Raw genomic sequence first — 18950 nt, 5'->3', positions numbered from 1 at the left:
AAATAGTTACTTAAAATTAAGTTATAAAAAATAGTGTGGATGAGATAATAAAAAAATTTTTGTGAATTTTTCTGCATTATAAAATAATTTTTTTTTCCCACCCAAAAAAAAAAGACAAAAGCTCAGCTAGTTCTGAGACATAACGAAAATGCTTGAATGAGATATTAAGTTAAGAAACAAATTCCCGAGGAGGAAAAGAAGCAAAAAGACTTTATTGTGTGTAACAATTGAAATTGAATGCCGTTTTATGTCTTCGAAAAAATGAAACGACGACTGTCTTGAATAGTAAATGAACAAAAGAATATAATAAAGTGAAGCGATGTGAGCGCCATGTCTCGAGACACAAGCAACAATACAATTGCTAATTAATACCGAAAATTATGTTACCACGAAATTGAAATGAAGAGTATCATGGTTATAATGACTAATAATGAGTGAGAGAATTTGTATGGAAAATTTCAGAAAAAAAATTCTCAGAAATTAATTAATTTAAATTATTGTTCACTATTGCAATTTTGCTCAAACTAAAGCAGTGTTGCGTGACCTGTGTGACATGTCACATCTTGATGATATACCACTACCGAAGCCACATGTGACATACGTTTCATGACGTTATCACACACTTATAGCGACACTTTAATGTGTCATGTCACACATGTTGTCCACCACTGACCATACTTTGTAATTTGTCAAATAATATGCTTTATGCTTTCTTTTTTTGCACATATTTGCGGGCAATAATGTTCAGTAATTGAAATTCTTGTTAATTTAATTTTAATTAACAATTATTTTAGTTGAAAAAAGTGAAATTTCCATTAAAGTGAACATTTATGTAAATGTTTATTTCCATGTGGAGCTGAACGTTTTGTTTTTTTTTTTAATTTTTGAGGAAATTGTTCGTTGGTTTATGCAAGCTATTGTGGAGTTGTTATGGAGTTTAGCTGTGCATAAGAGATTGTGAGGCTTGATTGGGTCTTAATTCAATTAAGTTCGATTTGATTTTTTTGAAAAAATTTATAAATTGAATTCGTTGAATTTTGAATTTTTGAAAACCGTTAAAATTTGAATTTGTTGAATTTTAAATTTTTGAAAACCGTTTGAATTTGAACTGCAAAAATTTGATAAAATTTTAATTGTAAATATTTGAATTTTTGAAAACCGTTAAAATGAACTAAATTTGTAAATATTTGAATTTTTGAAAACCGTTAAAGTTTGAATTTTAGAAAACCGTTAAAATGCTTTGAAGACAAAATGTCGCAACTTTTCCAATTTCAACTCATGCATCCCTAAATCAGCATAATCTGCTCCAATTTAAATTTGCCAACTTTATAAAATCAGAATACAAAGAACAAATCTCAACAGTAAAGATAAATTATAGTCGAAAGGAATAAAAAAAAAATCTCAAGATTTTTCAATTTTAAAAATTATCAAACTTTTGTTTATCTTTAAACATTTGTTTGCTTAAGATTATAATGAAAAATATCGTCCGATGTCTTAGCAAAAACTACTTTGCGTAATGAATTTTTCTCCTCACAGTCTCTGTCGTTCTAATAAAACTTTCCTCTTAAATAACAACTAAAAGAATGAAAAATTAAAAAATAAAAAATTATTTTCAATTTATTATCAAGTGAGGAATAAAAAAAAAAAAAAGTTTTTCATGACTGCTTGCAGAAAATGCTCATTGAGAATCATCACGCGGAAAAATGGTACACAATTGTAATAACTTTTCATCTTCTTCTTCTTATTACTCTCCATCTCCTGTGCCAACTTGTATGAATGTCATTATGCTAAATAGCGAAAATGACTTTTTTTTCCACTCAACAGAATATTTTTTTTTCATGCTTCCATTCAACTGTTGCAAGTCGGAAGGCAAAACCGGGGTAAAAAATTTACAATTGCACTCTCGTGATGCAAACAGGAAGAAGAAGAAATGGAATAGAGCAGTGTTCAGAAAGCTTCTTATTTCAATTTCACTAATTGCTTTATACTTCAACGATCCTTTTAGTGCTGTGCATCCGGAACAACAATCTCGACAATGTTCGAGAGGGATGAGAGAACTGTGAATAATAAGGAAGTGGAACTACCTGAGCATCCATTAAAGAAATTAAGTAAGGAAAACATAAACGACCATTGATGGTAATAAGAAATGAAAATTTATGCAATAATTTACCATAAATCAGGAATGACATTTGTCTACATCACCAACTTGATGCTTGCCTTCAATTAATTCGAATACATTTTATAACAGACCTTATAGGTTAAATATTTAACACTGATTACAGTTGTGTGCCATGGAAATTCATTAAAATATTTATTGCAAATGAAATTTTTTTTTACAAGATTCAATTTCCCATCAATTAATGAGGAAGTGGCAGAACGTGGGAGAAAATGTAATCGATTTTTACTGTATCGGAAATATTAATGAGGAACTTTTATGGAAATTGTCATCATGGACATATGTTTTTTGTTTGATGAACTTGATTGAGTAATGCTTTATTGTTTCATTGTAGTTCCTTATGAATCAACTGTGTCTCGTGACATTAAAGTCAAATTCAGCGATCCGAACTTTAATTCAGCGCTTTAAGGTTAAATATTTAGTTCTTAAATTCAGAATTTAGCTTGAATTTCAGCATTTAAATTTCAATTCAGCGCTTTAGATTTATTGCGCTTTAATTCAATTCGCACTTTAAATGTCAATTAACCGATAAAATTCTTTCAGCGCTTCAAATTCAATATTCAGCACTTAACGGTTCAATTCAAAGCTGAAAACTCAATTTTATGCTTCATAGCTGAATATTTAATTGAAAAAATTGAAAATTAACCAAATTATTGATGAAAACGACTTAATTTGACCTAAATCATCAAATAATGATGATTTTTGACAAATATAATCCCGAAACATCAAGCTACTTAATAATTCAATGCCCAATATCAATCAAAATTGCCAAAAATTAAATTCCAAATAATTTCTTTCTCCAAAAAACTCATTAAATGTCTAAAATGGCATTGAAGATGAAAATTCCATCAATTATCAGATTCCTTTCCAGCAGTTAAGTCGGCATAGAATTCATTCCTACTCTAATGTACGAAATTACATTCCTTTTTTTAAACATTAAATGCTTCTGGCTTATTAAATTAAATTGCAATACTGAGATTCTCTTTTTTTGCCATACAATGTTGCTGTTGATTCCTCTCATTTCACATTAAATTAAACCTCTCGGTGTGTTAGCTTTAATATCCGAAAAAAGAAGAAGTAAAAGGAATGAACATTACTCTAAAGCCATAATATATATGTATGTAGTACGGCGCACATTAGTAGTATTTGAGACTCCTCTATTGTTATGTAGAAGCATGTATTTTATGGTAAATAACAATATAAATGGCATAAAAAATGTCTAGATATATGGATATAGCAGGGAATATGATAAAGCGAAGAAAAAAAGAGATTGAAAATGAAAATTTCCATGTCTAAAGTGAAATGCATGAAATTTCATAAGTACCGTAGATCTGCAGCTTTTTCGCAATCACATTATAATCTTTGAGTGGTTTGAGGCACGAGTTGGATATAAATGGATTTTTTTTTTATTTCTCAAGCATATAATCATTCAAATAACAATGTAAATGTAGAGAAGTAGTGCCGCTGGATTTTATATTCAATATTATTTTCTCTCTTCTTCCATCCAATGTAATAACAAACAAAAAAATTCCATCTACACCTGTCCTGCAAGCTTGCGAGAATATGAAATTCCTAGCTCATGATTACGTAATGTGCCGACTCACCGACAACTATTCGCATTTTTCATGAAATCTCGTGAATTATTATATTTTTTTTTGTTATTGTTTGCTATTATTTTCATATTATATGGAAGTCATGTTTATGTACATAAATTGGAAATATTTTGCGGAGGCTGTGCATGGAATGTTAGACATATATATTTTGTATATGAGCTTATTTTGAAGGTATTTATGATGCTGAAAATCTATATGATGATGAAGCCAAATGTTTGAGATGCTGAATCGAGCCAAGAAGTCTAATCGATATTCGTTGATGGATGGATGGATGCAAAAAAGTATATTTTGAGGCTTTAAGTTCAAAAAAAGCACAGAAATATTAACACTATTTTTAAAAATTTCTTAAAATTGCCTCCAGGATTCGAACCTTTGCCGGCCAGATTACATCAAATCAAATCCCACCCCACCCTGCCTCTGACCAACTAATAATCAATATTCAATTTACAAATCATTGGCAAAACTTCATAAACATTAATCCTGTCTCGCACAGCATACCAAAAAATAAATTACTGCAACAAAGTACAAGAAAATCTACTTGATTTTAACAGCAACTCATAAAAATTATGCCTTTATATTGCTGAGATCAGTCATTTCCAGTGGGAATTTATGCAACATAAAAATTATTCTCTATTTCGATTGATTGCTGTGAATTTCCTTAACGTACGTTGGGGATGTTGACAGAGTTGGTGCAATGGTGCTGGACATTAGACTCAGATCATGACTTGGCAGTGTTAAGGCTTAGGAGAGGGAACGCTTTACTTGCACATTGGTTTTTAGGGAACTTGAGAAGTACTAGGTACCAACTCTGTCTACCAAAGGACGTCCAAAAAAGGAAAAATTGTATTTACCTCACGCAGAGCATAAAAGTAGGAAAAGAAAAATTAGGGAAGAGGAGGTAAAAAAAATTGTATTAGCAGCAGAAATATATTTATAGTTTGTACGTGAAATTGTGTCATGAAGTCATTTGGTTGCTGCCTGCCTTATAATAATGTATCAACGTGAATTTCTCTCTTTTTATTCTAAAAGTTTATCGATAAAAAAAGTGGCAGTGAGCATAATAAAGGACTTTATTTGATATCAAAAATACATAATAAACAGTAACTGAAGCTTATGTTTGCTATTTTTATATCCAACAATAGCACAACAGCCATTCTGAGCCAAATGCATTATAATTCATCTTTCGAAAACACTCAATATGGTTCATGTTTGCTGCCTAGGTAGTCCATTGAGAGGAAAAATTGCACTCACGGCCGATAACCGTTTGTCATGAATCCTGAAAATTGCTTTTACTTCCACTCAACTTCATACAACATCGTCCTGATTCAATTATTTAAAAAATAAATTGAAAAAACGCACATAAATATAATAAAAAATTGAGATTGTTTAGTAGTGGCATTCACATACAGCTACTACATGTGTGCACGATGTTGTATGTGGATTAATATAAAATAAGGAGTAAGTGGATCAATACAGAAGTGTTGGGGGTTTGAGGTAACCGGGTAAATGGAAATAATTGGAGATTTTACGACTACAGATTTTACAGATGATTGAGTTAATGGATGAATGGACTGATAAGTGGTTCACTAGGGGCACTAGATCAGCTTTTTATGGGCCAATGTTACTAACTAGGTACAGAGTAATTTTATGTCTCAATTTCTAGACCGAGCATCTCTGATGAATCATCAAAATTCAAAATTTATGCAAAATTACAGCATTAAAGTTTGCAAAGTCCATTAGACCGACATCATCAGACATTCCAAATTGGAATTTTTATGGACTTTTTGGAACAAAATTGGATTTTTTTGTCGTCGTCGTCGTCAACCCCAACTTGTTCATAAATTACTCACTAAATTAAGTCCTTTTCTTTTCATCATTTTTTTTAATCAATTGAATATTTAAAATGCAATGCACGACACAGCACTCGAAGCTGTCTGCGACACTTTAATAAATAAAATCATTCAATGTATATTTGCGTAATTTATTTACCCCTCAATCCTCACTTTGAGTTAATATTTACACAATTTTCATGAAAATTGCAATTGCTATTTGTCTATGTTGCTGCTGCTTGCAACATGCAAACAAATTTCCAATCAATAGCCGCAAACATTTAATTTTTTTATATATATTTTCATTTCGCACAGCAATTGCTTTTTATGTGCAATTTTCATTCGGTGATTCTTTGTTCAGTTTTTGAACTCTTTTTTTTTATTGCCTTTTTTTTATGCTACATAAATATACGTGGAAAGTTGCATGCATATGAGCATTTTTCCACATGGGAGTTGTTCATTGATGACGTCAAACTAGATCCTTTGGCTATTAAGTTACTAGTTTTTGAATGCAAAAGTGACATCATCAGCATATGGTCCACAAGTTTCAATAGCTGAGAACTGAAATTTATATGCTACAATTATTTACCACAGCAACTTTCATGAGCATATCGATTCTAATTTTCACTCTTTATTGTTCAATAATAAAAAAAGCAAAGTTTAATTTTCATTTTTATTCACTAATCTGTTCTACAAACATGGACTGACTGACTGTATATGTGTATCATATTTCAACTAAATTGTGTGCAGGTAACGATTCATATCCGCTTATTAGCGTTTCTAATGAGCACTTTTCTGTGGCCGATATTCATATGAAATGATTGCCCAATTTTTATACTTTTTTTTTCTTCCTCTTCTTATGCTTTACCTTTCGGTTTTGCTGCCTTTTGTTCTCATTTTTATGATGTACACAATGATTTATGTTGATTATGAAAACTATCACAAAAATGATGGATAGAAAGTAATTTTTTTGATGTCAACAAAAAAAATATTTTGATGGAAATTGGACGCATTTGTTGCTAATTAACAGTGAGGTTAGGTTGATGGGAACTGAATGAAATTAGTGGAATCTGGGTAATTAAGTGCATAATTTGAGGATTGTGGTTGATTTAATTTAGTCGAATTTAAGCATTCTTTGGCTGAATTCAGTAAATTACGTGCTTTGCTGAATTCAGCTTGCTCAAATTTATTCAGCGCAAGTCTACTCAATTCAGCATATTTAGCTCAATTCAGTGAATTTTGCCCAATTCAGCAAAACAAGCATTATTAAGCTTAATTCAGCGAATTCAGTTCAATCCAGCACATTCAGTTCAATTCAGCAAATTCAGCTCAATTCAGCATATTCGGCTAAGTTCAGCGAGTTCAGCAGTTTAGCTCAATTTTAATGCAATTAAGCAAATTCAGCTCAATTCAGCATATTCAGCTTGTTCAGCAATCACTGTAATTTAAAACAGTCACCTTAATTCAGCTCAATTCAGCGAGTTCAATGACATTTCAATTTTTTTACAACTTTAATCACATTTCTCTTCATAAAAAAATCTCAAATCATGCAGACAGGATTAAAAACAAAAGAACCTTAATGTCAATTTTAAAAGACACAATAGAAAAATATTCATCCTACAAAGATTCTTGTCATTATTTCGCATTTTTATCTCTGTCTTTCTCTTTTTCTTCACTGTCATCCTATTATGATAATCACTCTGATCCTATTCATTAAAACTCGCAGTCAGAGCATTTAATCCTTTCAATTATGACGACTGTTTTTGTCTCCTATTCAACCATTCATCCTCGTCGACATGATGAGAGTCATAGCAGTAGAAATATATTATAAATTTCCTCTCATTTCTACCGGCTTAATGATATAGCGCTTCTTGTTTCAAATGTAAATGAAAGAACAACATCAACCACATCATAATACGCTCAATGATCAAATACATTTTTTTATTTGTGTGTCTACATAGTGAGCCGCAACTTTAAAAATGGAAAAAAGGAGTGCGCTCCAAATTATAATGTGATTGCCATTGACTGCCATCATTATACTGTAACATTATCCTTTCATTTTTGAAAAAAAAAGTAAAGGCTTTATGGGTATGTGTGTAACTCTATGAAGAAACCTGATGTAATCACTTCCGTCAATTAACTTTGAATGATGAGAAACGGTTGTTGCGGGGTGGTTGTTAATGTCATTGATAGGAGAGGAAATTTGAATGAAGAAAACAAAAAAAGAAGGAATTACATTCGTGGCAAATTGCTTGTAATTATAGGACTTGTTCGACAAAAAACTTTCTTTTGTGTGTCACACTTAGGATTCGTTTTGTGCTTTTCAATTACGACAAGCAATTTTGTTTGTGGAAATGATGGAAATTTCCTGAGACAATTTTCCATACAAAAAATATATATGAAACAATTTAAAGGAATTAATGAAACTTTAACATTAGACTGTTTGGCAATTTATAGGGGAATTAAGTCTCAAAAATAGAATTTTAGTGGTAAATTTTTATGATTCGTGAATACAAAAAAAAAGGTTTTTTGTGTCTTGTTTTTATAATGACCGAAAATCATCCTTACGAGGTCAGTTGGGGCGGAAGAAGAACAAATCGTTTTATTTTTGGATGATATTCTGCGGTTGTACTGTATATGGGTTAATTTTAAGGTTGTTTGGCTTTTATTGGGATACATTGGATAGGAAATTATGGAATTTTTTGAATGGGGATTGTCTGTGAGTGCTGGGTGCCGTACTAAATGCTTTAGAAATGCAAATTGACAGTTTTGAGTGTAAATTCCTAAGATTTTCAAATTCAGCTTAATAATCATGCTGAATTAGCTTGAAATTAAACTGAATTCAGCTAAATTGAATCATGATAAATAATGGAATTCAAAAAATTCAGCTTAATATGTTGAATTCAGTCAAATTAGCTGAATTCAGCAAAATCCAGAATCATGTATAAAATCAGCTAAATATGCTGAATTCAGCAAGATTAGCTTAATATGCTGAATTCAGTAAAATCTAATTCAAACTCACATTAAATCCACAATTCCTAAAAATCAATGATATTTCCCCATAAACTATGTCAACCGCACTCAAACCGACACAAAACAATAATAACAATTTATATTATTTCCAACATAATTAAATATCAACCATTCAATGCTCCATGAAATTATAATTCGAAATGTAAATAAAAAATATATATATTTTTTCATTTCATTCTGACTGTCTCATAGACTCGCTTAATATCATCATTATTAGAGAAGAAAAATTGTGTACAGTAGAATGAAAATAATAATAATGAGACACTGTCTGTCCTGAATGAATTCTCTAGAGCTGTAGAGAGTCTAATAAGCGGCCTCTTAAAATATAAAATAAGACAGTAAGAAGGGAGATGTGGATGGCATTAAGAAGATGAAGCAAAAGTTTATTTTCTCTTGTGTAGTTATTATATTTAATTTGATGAAATAACATTATTATTACTACTACTTAAGTTTCATATCAACGATGTACAAGTCAACTTTAACTTCTTTTCTTTTCATTTCATCCAACCCATCCACAATCGTCAACTTTATTTTCATCTTGTGTCGTCTAATTAATGAAAATTTTCTACTTTTTAGCAATATTTCTCTTGCTTTTCTTGAAAGTAATGTGCTTAATTATTCATTTTAGACATTTGGATTGCTGGGTAGAAGGCTAAGTTAGTTGATGGATTAAATTATGGACATTCGTGAAATTATTTGATTATCTTAAGGAATTTTAAGTAAATTTTTACAGAATTGAATTAGACAAGTTCAGCAGATTGCAATGCTGAATAAGAAATAAAATCTAGCTGAATAAGCTTGACTCAATATAATTTGCTGAATTCAGCAAAACATTCTGATTTCAGATTTATGAGTCAAATTAAGCAAAGTCAGCTGAATATTTGAAGTTCAGCAAAATTGTCTGAATATGCTTAATTCAGTAAAATTTGCTAGATATGCTGAATTGAGCAAAATTAACTGAATATGCTGAATTCAGCAAAATTAGTCGAACATGAAAAACGCAGCAAATTCAGCTGAATAATTGGAATTCAGCAAAATATGCTGAATTCAGCAAAAATAGCTGAATTGACCAAAAATGCGTTTTAGTTCAATTCTCAGATATTCTTCCGAACTACCAATTTTCTTTTCTTAACTAATGAAAATAATAAAAGAAGGAAGAAACTCTGAAGAGAGCTAAAAATGTTCTGAATAAGTCAAGAGTGACGAACGAAAGTCAACCAAACGATTCCACTTGCTTTCTTCCTTTCTCTTTATATACAAAAAAAAAGAAATACTTTTCAGCCATTCATTGCCGTTGTTAAAGTTATTTCTTCAAGTAGATAGATAGAAGATATTCATCTCATTATTAACAATTTTTTTATTTCTTTTCTTTCATTTTGTAAGTGATAGCAGAGAAAGAAATTCATTTCCGACTCTTCTTTTTTTTCGTAAAATTGAAAAGTTTTTTACCAACTTTATATTGCTGAAGTTTTCATTGCACTTACTCACAACGTAACAACTACTCGAATCTCTATTTAAAAGTAATAACAAGATGAAATAAGACATTTTTAGTGTGTCATTTCCACAAGACGTTTTGAGTGTGATAGAAATGGCATCATATTCGCAACCATGATGCTCATGTTGATGATAGTGGTGATGAGGTGAGAAGCAGGTACTTATTACTAACGATTGCAATTCGCAATTTTCTCAATGATACACTCATTCATAGTTTGAGAAGTGTATGTACAGAATAAATTGCGGTTGAACTTCGGCATCGCTTGCAATGCTTTTTCTTCTTTCTTCTTTTCTTACTAGCAATTTAAGCATCTCGCGGTGGTAGTCAAGGGAAGAAAAGAACGATGAAAAGTGGAATTTTTATCGTGATATATTTTGTAAAAAGCAGCGGTGTAGAAGGTTTTCTGATCACGCAATCACATTTAATAGCGCAATTCTCTCTTCCACCTTATGATGATTGAGAGGAACTGAGAAAAAGAGGAAAACGAAGCTGCAATTATGCAATCAGAGATCAAAACATGCATGCGATGGATGCATTTGGAATTATTCCATATCTTTGCGCTTTTGTTCTTTTTTGGTTTCTTGATTTTAACGTGTACACGATAAGTTGGGAATGCAGATGGATAGGATTGGTATAGAGCGATATTTTTAGGTAGTTTGGACTCAATTCAGCTTTGAGGAGTTGGTTTTAAAACCAAATTAATGAAATTATGTTTAATTTAGTGCTATTCAGCATAATTCAGCTGAATTTAGCACAAAACTGGTAAATTCAGCACAGAATAGCTTAGTTCAGTATAAAAGAAGCTAAATTAAGCACAATCAAGCTAAATTCAGCATAATATGTACTTGGTTCAGCAGAAATAAGCAAGTCAGCAATAACTTGTTCAATTCAGCAAAAATGATCAAAATTTAGTTCAAATCAGCTGAATTCAGCACAAAATCATCAAAATTTAGTACAAATCAATTGAATTTAGCACAAAATCATCTGAATCAAGTCCAATTCAGCTGAATTCAGCACAACATATCAGAATTCCTCAATTCCAACATCAGTTAACCTAAATTGATTAATTTTCTAGTCCAAACCAATCAAAATCCATCAAAATTACAAAACCTAATCAAACTTCTTCACTTAAAATCCTCTTAATTCCATTAACCAAGGCAATCTGCTTTCCTATCATCCAAAATATTTCCAGTAAACAAATGCAACCCAAAAAACAGAAAGGAAAATTGCTTATAAAACACATAAAATTGCAATCTACACAAAATTGGAGTTTGCTTTTTAACGAAAATTACTTTACTTAGAAATTGGAAATGCTTTTAATTTTCACAGAAAAACAAAATAAAAAAGTTTATGTTTTTTTCTTCGATTCTTCTTTAATGCGGCATAAGATGCGATGATGATGCTATAAAAGTGTTGTGTTTTTTAGGAAAAGAGTTAAACATAAGAGCATAAGAATGTTAAAAGAATTAAAGGAGAAGAAGCAGCACACAGCAATTATTATATTCTTCAAAATTACACATTTGTCTGAGCACTGGAATCAAATTTTTCAGAACTAAGGTTCTTGGAATAGCATAGATGAATGCAATATGTATTTGCGGTTGTGTATGGCTCACGGCGGGGTCATGTTGAGCAACAACAACAAGAACAAAAAAAATCACATAATTATGTGCGGTGAAAACAAACAAGAATCTCATTAGTTTAGTTCCATTCGAAATTAGGAATAGAAGAAATTTATATCCATGAAATTGAAGTCGATATCCGTAAAGGGAGAGATGTAAATAAATTAAAATACTCTCGAATTACTTTCAAGGCCGAAAATTTGTCATGTCATGGAACATGCTTATTTAAAGTCATAAATATCGTTCTTCTAAAGTAGGTATATACATACGCATGTAATGAGACACATGGTGACATGCTGTAAGGTTAATTTGACACCATTTGTTCACTTCTATTTATGAAATAGATTAAGAAACAGACAGCTACGGCGTGCGAGTATTAAATCTAAATTTTTGTGTCTTTGGCTCTCTTGATGCCGTCGCGGATTTCGTGTAATAAGCCAATCCTATTGTTTTGGTATATACAATTTTTCAATATAGTCTCTAATCAAGGTCTCGTAACGAGAGTGAGAAATGAAATATTTGTGTGCACTTCATGGCTTAATAAGCTAACACAGCGGTTGCTGTAATATCGTCAGATATATGCAGATATATTTACTATGTGCGTGATTTTGTCGAATTAAGAGCTAATAATGCCACGAAAAAAAAAACAGAAACAATGAAGAGAAAAAAATTGGATTAAAATCGAAGAAATAACCTTAATTTGTTCATAATGTAACCTCAATGGGCTCTTCGCACATACAGTCTCTGTTCATTGTTCTCGACTGTTTTTATTATTTTTTTGTGAGAATAACACAGAAAAATATGGGAAAATTTATTTACCTTTTATAAATTTCCATTTACATGCAAATTGTCTTTTGTGGCTTTTTTTTAATAATAATTCTGTTCCTGTGTATATCCATAACGTGTTACACAGACAACAAAAATTATGAAAAAAGTCCTTTCGGACTGAATCAATTTAAGGCTTTTTAATTTCGTAAAGATTATCTACTTTGTTATGTCATGGAACAGAAGCTACAATTTCAGCTTGTTTCTTTGCGTATGCTTCATTTACATTTTGGATATATTTATGTTTCTATGCTTATACTTTTGGGATTTTGGGAGACTTTTTGCGTAGAATGTGAATTTTGCTTTTTTAGGAAGGATGAATTTTATGTCCAAATTTGACATTTTGCTTCTGAAGCGCAAAATAGATGCGAAACTTTTCTGCATCCTAAGTGCATTCAGTGAAAAAAGATGCAAAATTTCTGCGTCTTTAGTGCATTCAGTGAAAAAAGATGCGAAATTTTTGCATCTTAAGTGCATTCAGTGAAAAAAGATGCGAAACATTTCTGCTTCAAATGTGATTTTGTGATATTTTCCAAATATTCCAGCACCAAAAATATTCCCAATATTCTAATTTAAAGAACAAGAATTTCTAACATTCACATCAACAGTCAGTGCCTCTTATGCATGTTCTTAAGGTACTTGAGACAAAAAATACCATTAGAATATTATAAGTATAACTGAAAAACCCTTTCTAGATGTTGTCTACATCTTCTCATTTATGTTCTGTCTGATAATTACATTTTCATGTTCAAAATGACTCAACTTTTTGAAGTGCTCATCCTGTTGTGTATGTGAATCTATATCTCCATCTCTCCTTCACACTAATGGGATTTCGTTTTGTTTTTTCTAAGCATGAACATAATTTTTTTCACATTCCCTTCTTGCCGCCCGGCAATCATAAGTTTATTTCATGTATTGCGTGTATTCTACTGTTTTATGTCCATGCATTTATGATTTATTGGCAGATTCTTACTGCTGGAAGGGGGACGAAGATTTTTAATTTTCTCTCATATCGTGCAACGACTCTATTTATTTTTAGACACATAGACTCAAAGTTAATCATTCATGTAAATTTTCATTTATTCATAACATAAGCGGAGGTTCATGTTCTCATTATATTAAGTTAATGCTGTTGGCTGCTGCATCAAGACATTAATTGATGCAATGACAGACACAGCTGAAGGAATATTATCCCATGCCTTATCAAATGACTCCGTTGGGAAATGAATAAAATGTTCTTTCTAATTTTTGACAATTACCAAGCCATGTTGAGTATCTGCTTTGTACTCTTATTAAAATTTGATGGCCCGGGTTACTTGACTCTTGCATTTTTATTAATGTGACGAGGGATTTGTGAGTATTGCGATGGGATTGAGACGCATTTAATGATGTGAAGAATTTAACGGATTTTAATAATTTGAAATTTAAGTGGCAAATTTGAAATTTGTCAAAATTTGAATTTTTAAAGTCCGTTAAAATTTGAATTTTCAAAATCCGTTGAAAATTGACTATAATCATTAAAACTATTTAAATTGAATGATGTACAATTAAATCCTCATAATCTCAACAGCCAATGCACTCGAAACATCAAATGTCAATGAAATACCATTGAGATTTTGACCCTGAAAGATATCCAGCCAGCCATTCTACAAATTAAATCCACAAGTGCGTTGAAATATGAAATATTTTTTTTCATTATCAAAAGCCATTAGACAAGTGGATTGAAGTACTTTTAAAAAGTGTCTGGTGTAGCGACTGTGAAGAGTGAAAAGAAGTAAATTTTTTATTATAATTCACTAAATTGCATCTCGTGCCGAGAGACAGTCGTGCACAGCACGACCTTATATGATGATCATTATTTGCGCTCCTATCACGACAAAAGATGAAATAAAATATTTATTTTAAGCGTTCTTCTGTCATTATTTCCATATTTTATTGCCTTTTTTTTCAGTTCCCATCCCGCATTCGAAATATTGCGGAGGGGTGACGAAATTTGAGCGAAATTTAGACATCAAGTGTTATTAAAGGGCTTTCAGGACAATTCACTGTATGTGCAATTTTCACGGGAATTTTTCATCATCTCTTGATGTTGGCAGTAAAGGCGTCGAAGAAAATTAAACCAGTAGCAGCCAGTTTTGAGTGACAGTTTGAGGAGGGTTCAATTTTTTTTTGTGTGTACAGCGACGGCACCCTTAAGTGTAATAAATTTCAAATTCACCACATATATACAGCCTGACTATCTCTCATTCTCATTAAATTAGCTTCTCTGCCGTAGCTGATGTGATAATAATTTTAATTCTTTTTTGTTCTTCCTTAACATTTTTTTTTTCATATTTATTTATTTGGTAAGTCTGATGACGGCAAAGGGATTGTGCGAAGTGATTTTTCACTCATGAATGTAGAGCATACAGCATAAATTGTATGTTATACCCTAACATAATTTGATGATAACAGAAGCAGCAGCAATAGCAGCAAGGCAAAAAAAAAGGATGAAAAATGCCTAGAAGCTATAAAGATATTCTAGCTATAATGCCGTGTGTGCGCGCGTCAAGTGAACAACAAAAAAAGTTAAAGGCAGTTTTGTAGTATTTAGGGATGTTGGAACGGAAGAGCAACAAAAAAAGTGTTGCTTATTTTAATTAATGGCTTTTTAGAGCATTTCGCATATTGCAGGAGATTAAATATGTTTCACGACGCCAGCCGTTGAGAATTGCTTGTAATTCCCTTCTTATTCCTTTTTTACACCCCTACACACACTCACTTTTTTTTTTGGCGGATTTCATCCTCCTACCTAACTCGTTGCTGCCGTTGCTCTTATTTAACCATTCACGTTTCTTATTTTGCAGACAATTTCTTTACGTTTTTTTTTTGTGTGTATACAGCACTGGAACATGATTTTAATTTCCTTTAAGCTATCATACACAAAAAATATTGCGAGTGGAATAAGAAAGTCATAGAAGAAATAACTAGAGGAAAGGATTTATCAAACTTGATAATGATGTTTGTTTGCTTTTGACATTTATTTGTGGGATGCTTAGAGAGTGCTATGCTGTGAATGTTTACAACTCCATCGTGTCATTGGTGCTGTGATAATGTTATTGTCAATATGTCTTGACTTTATTTTTAAAGTCAGTGTTAAGCTCGATTCTTTTGCATGTTTTGCATCTTTTTCAAGTTTTATGTAATTTTTTGCATCTTTTTATAAAATTGCATCATTTTCGTGGAAAAGAATTGATGTTTTGACATAAAAGAAGCAAAAGACTTTCGCATGAATGATGCAAACTCATTTTTGCCAACAAAGATGCGAACTTTTGCATCAAATAACGAATTGCTTTTCTATTGATTTAGATGATGCAAAATTTTCGCATCAAAAGACGCAAATATTTCGCATCAAAAGACGCAAATATTTCGCATCAAAAGACGCAAACATTTCGCATCAAAAGACGCAAATAATCAAAATTATAAACATAGAATCGGTATCATGCTGTTTGAGTGAGAATTATACACAGTCAATGGTAGAATATTTTAATTTAGTTGAAACTCGTGGCACGGTTGAAAAAAAAAGAGAGTCAAATATGTTGAATTTTAAAGGAAGATGAGAAAAAAGGGATGAAACTGCCTGGGATTTTGTGTAATTTATCATTTCTTTTTCTCGTATTTTTTATTATTATTATTGTGAGTTTGCCATTGCTGTACATGCCTGTATTTTGTGTGCAAAAAAGTATATATACAGAGTTATTGAAGTAAGTATAGAGTGAGTACAGAAAGCAATAAAGTTAAAATCCCGAAACCAACACAGAAAATCCACATTCAATTTCATTTTTTTTGTGTATTATTTGTTCAGACTGGATGAATGAAAGAATTTTTTTTAAAAATAAAACCCAATTCTCGAATATAAAATGCAATTGCAAGTGGTTGCTGCTCATTCTCGCCACTCATACTCTGTTCTGCATTTCATTCAAACGAGCTTTATTTAATTCAATTTGCAGTTCAGCGATGCAAAAGGTATTGAAATAAAATATATACAAAATTGAAAAAAATGGGTAGTTTGAATTGTTTTTATAGATATACATAAATTGCTTTCATAATCTATTGGAATTTATTCAGAAAAAAATCCACTTAATTGCAGTCAAGCAATGCATGAATGATTGAAACAGAAATGCCAACTTTATACTTATTATAAGAACAATTTGTGCTGATTCCGAACGTATAACTCAATTATAAACATAAACTCAAAAGTTAAACAATTTTTTTGGAACAAAAGAAAGAGAAACAGCAACAAAATTAAAGGCCACTGCACTTCTGAATATGCAAATTTGTCTTGTGTCTCGAAACAGTTTATGGCGTAGGTAGCAGTAGTAAAGTTTTCGAGCAAATCGCTTACATTGTATTCATTCATAACAGCTTAAGATATGAGCTCCATTTAGCCATGGAGAATCATACCAACTGGGGAGATTAAGAAATATTCTTTGGAAATGGCAGTCATAAAATTGCTCGGCTGTTAATCTTCTCATTTATTTTCGCCATATTCTTAAAAATCATGATGGATTAATAACCTTTTTTTAATATTTTTTCATTTCCTTTTCATTCCTCTCGCACACAAAAAATGCATTTTTATGGCTCAACTTCTTCTTCTTTTATCTGTTCTTGTATGGCTTCGTAAAATAATAAATATGAGAATATTTTATAGTCATACAAATTTAACGGTACTATGTGCGATGTGCGAGACCTTAATAAAAAATACAAAATTTCAAGCTGAGTTGAAGGAAGAAAATTATTTTTTGCATGATGGTCAGCATATTCATTGGAAAAGAAATTTTTTGTTTTTGCACCGCATGTAGAACATTAAAAAGCATGAATGCAAATACGATATTTTTTTTCGTACTGAATGTTGAAATTTTTCGAAGAATTGCAAGCGATGTCGATTTTTTTTGGTGGATTTTGCAACTTGTTAGTCATGAGAATGGAAAAAATTGTGAGAATTTTGTCACTGAATGCATTTTTCATGTAAAAAATTTTTGCATCTTTTTTACTGAACGCACTTTTGATGCGAAATTTTTTGCATCTTTTTTTACTGAATACACTTAAGATGCGAAAAATTTTCTTAATTTTCATTCAAAAAGTGTTTTGATGCTAATTCCCCATACTTAATTTGAATATCAGTCGATAAATTTAAGCATCAAATTTAAATAAATTCAAAAATTTCCAGCAATTCCTTGCTTAATCACCTCAACTAATCGAAATCCTAGAAAATCCCATTGAAAAATTTCATCACCGATTCGAATCTAATTCTTAAAAGTGCATTGAAGCGTCAGAGTGTATTTAGGGCATGAATAAGTTTCCCATTAAGGAGTAAAATAATAAAAATGGAACCCGTAGTTGGGAATAATATTCAGACATAACGATGAAAGATCTTTATGAATAAATATATTTTTATTTTGAGAGTTAAATGTCACGAAAGTGTCATATCGCTATGAAAGTTTTTCCTCTTCATTTCCCATAACACTCGGAATTGAAACAGCAGTTGTAGTCGACTGTAAAGGGAGACGGAGAAAAAAGCAGAAAACTTCTTATGCATGTGCACATTTTCAGAAATAGCATAAACCATGGCAAATGCTTGTTGAGAATCATTTGTATTCAGTTTATAAATGTAAGTAACGAGCAAATGTATGCCACTTAATGCTTTGAAATGTTTTTTTGCTTGCACTTTGAATGAAATTTAATATCACATTTGTGTGCGGTGCTCCCTTATGACTTTCTCTTTCGAGATAAGATTGGATGTCTATGTTGGGAAGTGACATTGTCCGATTTCTGTACATCTTAAGATTTGATCTGACAAGAAATGTTGAAATATTGAGAGAAGATTTCCTGAAAGTGTCATGACTCATCGGATTTATATTTCTATAGTCCATGAACTATGGATGCTTGATTCTATTTGACAGGTTAAGAATGGTATTGTTGAAGTACTACTTCTTCACTTGATCAAAATGGTCAACAGGAATGAAAAAATGTTTTGCTTCAAGAGTGTATTCAGTGAAAAAAATTTCGCATCTTAAGTGTATTCAGTGAAAAAAGATGCAAAAAGTTTCGCATCTAAACTGTATTCAGTGAAAAAAAGATGCAAACAATTATTTGCTCCAAAATTATATTTAATGGAATCAAATCATTGCTAATGCAAGAAATAACCTCAACATCAGCAAAATCCCTCAATTTTCAAATGTATATGACTGCATGTCCTCGCAAATTGCCATAACTATTAAAGCAAATTGGCCATTACTTAAGCGTCCCCGACAACTTTTCTCATCTAAAAGTTCAGTATTGAAAAAATATTCATTTTATTTTCATATAAGAAACAAGACT

At 31.2% G+C, this 18950-nt stretch overlaps 1 protein-coding gene across 1 annotated transcript in view; it reads right to left on the bottom strand.

Moving 5' to 3' along the window:
- ed (hemicentin protein echinoid) overlaps positions 1–18950 on the bottom strand; it is a 105659-nt gene that overhangs the window by 66286 nt on the left and 20423 nt on the right. The window lies entirely within an intron of this gene.

This window comes from Chironomus tepperi, unplaced genomic scaffold (genome assembly GCF_022539635.2).
Source record: "Chironomus tepperi strain 1889 unplaced genomic scaffold, CSIRO-AGI_Ctep_v1 contig_177, whole genome shotgun sequence".
Taxonomy (NCBI): Eukaryota; Metazoa; Arthropoda; class Insecta; order Diptera; family Chironomidae; genus Chironomus; species Chironomus tepperi.
Note: the sequence above shows the minus strand (reverse complement) of the source record. Positions and strands in the feature narration are given on the sequence as shown.